We start from the raw sequence: 7638 nt of genomic DNA, 5'->3' as shown, positions 1-7638 counted from the left end.
CGCAGACGTGGGTGCTCAGTGAATATGCTGAGAAGATGACTAGGCAGGCAGACTTTGTTCATCTGAAATCTTGAGTGCACAATCATTATATTCATATTTGCATTGATATCATCTACTCATTCATAGTGATGATGAATGTACAGTCATTCAGTTCATGCTGTATGTCTTGAAAGTGAAAGTGAAGCCGCTCAGTCATGTCTGACGCTTTGCAACCCCATGGGCTGTAGCCTACCAGGCTTCTCTGTCCATGGGATTTTTCTGGAGTGGGTTGCCATTTCCTTCTCCGGGAGATCTTCCCGACCCAGGGACTGATCCCAGGTCTTCCACATTGTAGGCAGACGCTTTACCGTCTGAGCCACCAGGGTTTTTAAAAGATCGTGTGCCATAGTCTCTGCCTGCCGTTGATTGCCGTCCACTTAAGAGAAGGTGAAATACTTTTATATACACTTCACTCTTCTGTGTAATGTGTAGTCCTTACAGCAGTCAGTGAGTGCCAGGGAGGACTGGTCTTATCTCCATTCACTGTTGGGATATTGCTGCTGCTGTTGTTTAGTCCCTAAATTGTGTCTGAATTTTTTGCAACCCCATGGACTGTAGCCTGCAAGCTCTTCTGTCCATGGGATTTCTCAGGCAAGAATACTGGAGTGGGTTGCCATTTCCTTCGCCAAAGGATCTTCCCAATCCAGGGATCGAACCTGTGTCTCCTGTGTCTCCTGCATTGGCAGACGGATTCTTTACCTCTGGAGCCACCAGCAAAGCTGAGGGATTTGGCTGAAGTCTCACAGGCAGATGATTGAGGTGGGACTTGAACCTGGTTGACTGACCAGACAAGATGCTTAACCACTTTAAGCACCTCGGTTTGTTCATCCACAAATTGAAGATAGTATCATGTACTTCCTAGGTGGTTGTGAGTATTGAAAATCAGACAGCGTCCGTGAGTAAAGAGTTTAGCACAATACTGGCACATCGTATAGGTGCTCAAATGCTAGCTATTATTATTTGTCTCTGCAGCTGGTGTTTTGTCCCTGTTGAAGCACATTATGTGTTTATTACTTTGGAAAAGAGGTTTGCAAGTCTCATCACAGTGGTTTTGTCTCGGTTTGTTGGAACTATTAATAGCCACTCCTGTTCACATGTGAGTCCTATGTAAAGTTCCTCATGTGATTCCTGTCTGACTCAGGCGCTCAGTGAATGATTCCTTTACTTCCCTCCTGGCTTTGTGCTTTTATGAACAAATTACATGGGACTTGATACTTCTAAGTCCAGAGGCTAAGGAATAATCCAGTTTGGAATAGAACACAGACCCCCTTCATAATTTCCAGACTGAGTTCTTTTCACTTACTCTGCACTTTTCCCGGCATTCCTTTCACATTTGTGTGTGTGTGTGTGTCTGTGTCTGTGTAGCAGTAGTAGTACTAAGTGAATTTAGTTTGGTAGGGTCACCGAGCATAGCAGAAGCTAATCTGTACCAGCGTCTTATTTTCAGTTTGTAGAGGCCACCAGGCCCTTCTGTGATCAACCGTGCTGTTTGAATTAAAATGTGACTAAGGGTCTCTTCAGCGTTTCTTGAATTAAGTTTATTATGTGTGCTAATTTGTACCTAGAGGCTTTTGTTGTTATTTGTTGTAGTGACTGTGGCAGTAATGAGCCCGCTCCCAGCATAGCTTGGCACGTGCCCCATAGTCAGTCTATTTGCATTTGGCAGGACTCCATGGTGTCCCCTGAACAAATGAATCAGCCTGTTTGGGGGATGGGGAACTGAACCATAGGGAGGCTGCTAGTGCTGCTTGTGAGCCTCAGTGATCCTGAGATGGGGGAATCCCAGACAGTTCTTGTTCTGTTTGCACCTGGATTATTCCTTGGCCTCTGGAGTAACAAGCCCCCTGTAATTCATGATAAAAGCACAAAGCTGCAGGGTAGGAGTAGGGGAGGAATCGGTGCAGGGAAGGAGTGAGGAAGGGAGTCATCCCCTGAGCACCTGAGTCAGAGAGGAGTCGCATCGGATGCTTTCCATAGGGTTCACGTATGGAGAAAACGGAGTGGCTGTTAATATTCCCAACAATCCAGGATTCTGATCTGGTCTCAGGACTGTCTGCTTTATTGTGGTGGGTAACACTTAGTTTATCCAGCAGCTGTATTGATCCAAACATTTGGAGAACTTAAAAAAAAAAAATCTTCAAAATGGTCCCAAAGCAGACACATTAATGCTTACACACCCCTGATTCTCTTTACAACCTCGTGAGATTAACATTACAACTCCATGAGATAAACAGCTTCATGCATCTTTGAGAGGTCATGCACTTTGCTGAGATTACACAATAAAAGATAGACTAAGAATAGAACCCAGTTTTTCTGACAAATCACCACTGAAAGTTCCTCTCATTATAAGATTCGACATAGGGACACTCCTGGTGAACACGTGGTGCTGCCAGGGCAGGGAGCCCGGCCCGTGTGTGGTCCCTGGTCAGGGAACTAGGACCTGCATGCCACCACTAAGGGCCCATGTGCAGCAAGTCAGAATCCTGCAGGCTGAACTAAAGGGCCCGCATGCCACAGCAAAGAGCCTGCACACGGCAGCCAGGACCCAGCACGGCCGAAAAAGACAGATGTCACACAGAGCAGTGTATTATCGCACCATGGGAGACCTGGGTTGGATTCCTGGGTCAGAAAGATCCCCTGGAGAAGGAAATGGTAGCCCACTCCAGTATTCTTGCCTGGAGAATCCCCATGGACAGAGGAGCCTTGCAGGCTACAGTCCACGTGGTTGCAAAGAGTTGGATGTGACTTAGAGACTAAACCACCACAGAATGTCCTGTTTTCAGTTCTAGCTTCTGCCCCCCTCACTGAGAGTCTTAATACTTCAGATCTAAAAAAGTTGTAGGCATCTCTAGCTGAGATCTGAGTTTAAGAGAAGAAGCCTTGGTTAGCAAGAAGGGCCCAAAGACAAGAGTCAGGAATCCTGGCTTTGACACTTCGTAGCCTTTAATCTATTCTTAAGTTTACTTAGCTGCTTCATACCCCAGTTTCTTCATCTTTAAAATGGGATCAGAAATAGTAACTGCTCATAGGATGGTTATAAGGATGAAATATATATAATAAAGTGCATAGTTCAGTGCCTGACATAGAGTAAATGAATTTAGTTATTATTCTTAAGCTGAACACCCCACAGCTTAGAGAAAGCAGAAAATAGTCTCCGTCTTGCCTTTCCCGTATTTTCTTTTCTTGTTTTTTGCACTGTAATCCTAGGTTTATTAAACACAGCCCTTTTATTCTACACAATAAAGTACAAACACAACATTATCTAAAATGCTGCTGCTGCTAAGTCACTTCCATCGTGTCGGACTCTGTGCGACCCCATAGACAGCGGCCCACCAGGCTCCGCCGTCCCTGAGATTCTTCAGGCAAGAACACTGGAATGGTTGAATGCTACAAAGTTGTAAAACTCAGAACAGAAAGTTTGTAGTACTGACTCTACGATAAGAGCCAAAAAGGCTGCCAAGGTAAGCTGTAAGACCCCCATGGATACCAGCACAGACTGGGGTTCCGAGACAATGGGGCAGAGCTGGCTCTCAACTCGCTCACCATTTTCAGAGAGAGAAAGGGAGCCATGGGGTATGTGTGCATGCATGCCGCGCGCATGAGTACATGTGAAAAGACACATGTAATTTTGGGGCAGATAACAGTGGGTATGTGACCCTAGAGGTCAGGAGAGGACTCGAGCAGGGCCAGGCTAACTGGAAGGGCAGCTGCGTAAAAGCACACTCTTCCCTGAGGGACCCTGCAGACCCGCAGGCTAGGGCCTGACCGGGCCGCCAGATTGGCCCCGGGTCATCTGTGGGATGGAAAGCCCGCTCCCAGGCTGGGGCCGAACCACGACCTGCAGCCCTCTGCTCATCCTTGCTGGCTTTGCCACTAAGCTGAGTCTCGGGCACCAGAAGCGTGGGAGCTGGCCAGCCAGAAAACTGGGGGGTGTCTTAATAGGCCGGACCCCAAACCAACAGCCCTGCTGCAGCCGGAAGTCCACCGCCAGGGGAAACGTGTCGGTCACTGCCCGCACCTTTGAAGCCTGCCCAAGTGAGGGATTTCTTTCCTACCGATCCTCCGTTGGCTGGAAAAGTGACAAAAGTGAGTCGAGTGAGATGCGAGTCACAGGGGCAGAGCTTCAGCAGCCCTGCTTGTCGGGGCGGAGTCGGAGCTGGAGGGGCTTGTGTCTTGGCAGCGAGGTGGGGGGTAGGATCACCACACACTGGGACCTGAGTGCCCGAGGGGACCATGACCTCCTGCACCCTCAGGTGACCTGTGCCACCTGGGAGGCAGTGGCAGCATTTTTCTGGCAGGCTGAATCACCTGGCAGGTGGCCGAGGCCAGGGGCCCAGCCCAGTGGTGACAGTGATCCTCCCGGCCACACATTTGTCCTCCGTCTCTGTGCTTTCGTGCCTTCTGGGCTTCATCTGGATTCTCAAACTGCGCACAGGCATAGCCTTTAGACAGATGAGGGTGCATCCTTTCTGGAAGCGTGTCAGTCATGTTTATTTTCCTGAAGCTGGAGAGGATCGTCTCGACATGATCCCTGGGCACATTCCTGGTCAGCCTCCCAGTGTGTGCCTTAGTGGATTTAGGGGAGCGGCTCCCTTTTCCTGTCCTTTCCTTCTCCCTTGGGTGGTTTCGATTTGGAAGGGGAATGCCTCCTTCTGTCCTGTCTACACCGGGAAGGAGTGCGACTCGGGGTGCCACAGAGCTGATGGCGCTGGCGCTGGGGGGTGTGCTGGGACTTCCTGGGCGGCTCAGTACCGAAGAGGAGCTGGAGGAGAGCTGATGCTGCTGCTACCACTGGCAGCGCTGTGCCGCGAGAGTTTTATCCCCACCACCGTCCTTCTCGCTTGACTCTTTGGAGGCCCCTTTTTCTTTAGAGCGATCCTTGGACTTCTCATCAGAGCACCCTTCGCGTTTGGTAGGAGGAGGCGGCCTAGTGCTCGACTTGTTATCATTTTCTTTGACTCCTAGAGAGCGCATCTTTTTCACTCCTGAGAAATCCATCCTCCCTTCTGAGGTGTTCAAAGCCGCATCGGCAGCCACACTTGCCTGAACTCATTTCTGACTTGGTTCCCTCATCGACTGCAGTTTACCCCAGAGTGCAGCATCTTCCCAACACCTCAACTCCCTCCCTGTCCCCTCAGCCGCAGAGGCTGGCCTTTCTGTATTTTACTGAAGAACTATAGGGAGATGATCTATCCTTTCCAGTCTCCTCCTCCTCCTTTTCTTCCTCCTCCATGGGACAGCCTAGCTCAGAGCTTACATTAGACACCTGGGACATTCATTTGATTGTGGCCTTCACTGGGTTGAGAGCATCTTGTTGATGCATAACCCTCTGCCTTGTAGACATGGAAAAAGAAGTGTTTCCAAGCCTGGAGTTGGGAGGGAAGTCAGTCTTCTTAGTCATTGGCAGCACGGCACAAAGCTGATTTCTGTGACTGAGCTATGGTAGGGACCTCTCTCAGGACCCACCATTCTCTGTCTGGTTACCCCCCTCCCTGAGTCCCGTACTCACTGACTCATTAGCAGTCACTCCCCATTTCCTGGGAGCTTCCCAGGTGGTGCTAGATGGTAAAGAACCCACCTGCCAATGCAGGAGACATAAGAGATGTGGGTTTGATCCCTGGGTCAGGAAGACCCATTGGAGGAAGGTATGGCAACCCACTCCAGTATTCTTGCTTGGAGAATCCTCATGGACAGAGGAGCCTGGCGGGCTACAGTCCATGGGGTCGCAAAGAGTTAGACACGACTGAAGTGACTTAGCATGCACCCCATTAACTGAGCCTCCCCTCCCCTCAACCCTCATGTGACTTGAAGAGAATAAAAACCTGTGTTGGTTAAAACTGTCTCAGCAGAGCAACAGTGACCTTCAGTTGGTCTCAGCAACTCAATCCTCAGGAGATCTTGTATCAGAGCCTTAATCTGTCTCTCCACAAAGACGGGAGCTCTGGAGAAGCTAAGAACCTTTTCTCAAGATGTAGAGGGGAACGTCCCCAGTCCTCATTCTACCTTGAGAAGAGACTAAAGTCAACAGGGATCAAGGTGGCAGAGACAGGTAGATGTCAGGTTATAGTGAGTTTCAGCCAGTGGCAGTACCATGCCCTTTGGGATGTAGAAGTGTGTGTGTGTGTGTGTGAGGGGCATGGGACAGTCCTGCATAACAAAGACTTGTCCCTCCCCAAATTCCAACAGAGTGCCACCTCTCCTCTGAGAATCAGCTGGGGCAAAATTCCTATTATTAATGTTTCTGCAAGTAGAAGAGCCAAAATGGAGAGTTATGATCTGTAGCTGGGAACCAGGCCCAGGCTCCAGAACGTGCAGTTTAAGAATAGCTTTACAGAACAGATTTAAATTAGCTCACAGGGAAAGGGAGAGTATTAATAGAAGCCCAGATATTAATAGTGACAAGTCAGTTAGCTGAGAAGGCCCGTGGCTTAGGACATGTAGCCTTCAACCACCACTTGTCTCGAGCCTTGTGCCATGTGTTATAGCTGCAGCTTCGTGTATGGAAAAGGGTAGTTTTTCCAGGACTACAGGTGCATGTGAGAGTTGGTGGTGTTCACTAAGCATCCTTAGTGACCGAGTTGGAAAGTTAACATTTCAAAGTTAGGAGTTTATATAGGGGTGTCGTACCTAACTTTTCTTAAGAGTGTGTGATTTCACTGGCTGCTTATGTCTCCTACATAGACATCAGGAGATCCTTTTTTTACCTACTATAGTCTCTTGCACTGAATTATGGCCAAATACAGGGATAATAAGCACATGTTCCAAACAATTAGACGATAAGGTTTATATTTGTACATAGCATTTAAAAGCATAAACCTTGCCTTATTTTTTTCTCTCCATAACTATGTTAAGAAGGTGGCTTTCGTTCTGTTTTATAGGTGAGGAAACTAAGGCTCGGAGAAGTTAGGTGACTCACTGGGGTCACATGACTAGTAAGTGATGCCAGGAATTTGAACCTACATCTTCAGATTCTAAATCCTGTCTAGTTTCCACTGTACCATGCATCTTTTCTCTACCTTCAAGAAGCTTACAAAATACTTCTGCATCTGAAGTAATAATGTTCGTGATGAAACTTGGAGCTATTATAAACAAAGACTGCTTCCTTATAATCCTTTCAGAGAAATTTTCCTGTCTAATTTCACTCTGTGTTGATGTTTTAGAAAGTGTGTAGGTTTTTATTTGGTTGGGATTGATTTATTAAGATTAATGACTCATGTTATATCCAGGTTTATGGAAAGCTCATTTCAGTGTAGGATACAGTAAAAGTTGAAGGTTCTAACAAAAATAAAGTACCAAATTTCTGTAGAGGTTAGGCATGGTGAATAGGTGCAAGGTTTTTAATATAGAAATATTCAGTCTAGATATTAAAATGCTGGACTTGCTTCTGTATTTTTAACTGCTACAGTGGAACGTTATTTTCTCAGAAAAGGGTTAAGGTCAGAAATGGTTGGTTTCAATCACAGAGCTTTATTTAGAAAGGAACCAGGGTTGAGCCTGAGACATGCTTGAGGAACCTGCAAACTTTTGTCCTGAAGTCATGGAAGAGATTGAGACTCTGGGAGAGTCTATGGCCCCAGAGGATCCTATATTACAGAGTCG

At 47.5% G+C, this 7638-nt stretch overlaps 1 pseudogene; it reads right to left on the bottom strand.

Moving 5' to 3' along the window:
• Positions 1–4236: 4236 nt before the first annotated feature.
• Positions 4237–5037, bottom strand: LOC138083523 (RNA-binding protein with serine-rich domain 1-like; annotated as a pseudogene).
• Between the last annotated feature and the right edge of the window lie 2601 nt (positions 5038–7638).

Source organism: Capricornis sumatraensis, chromosome 8 (assembly GCF_032405125.1).
Source record: "Capricornis sumatraensis isolate serow.1 chromosome 8, serow.2, whole genome shotgun sequence".
In the NCBI taxonomy this organism is placed as follows: Eukaryota; Metazoa; Chordata; class Mammalia; order Artiodactyla; family Bovidae; genus Capricornis; species Capricornis sumatraensis.
This window is presented reverse-complemented; position numbering and strand designations above follow the sequence as displayed.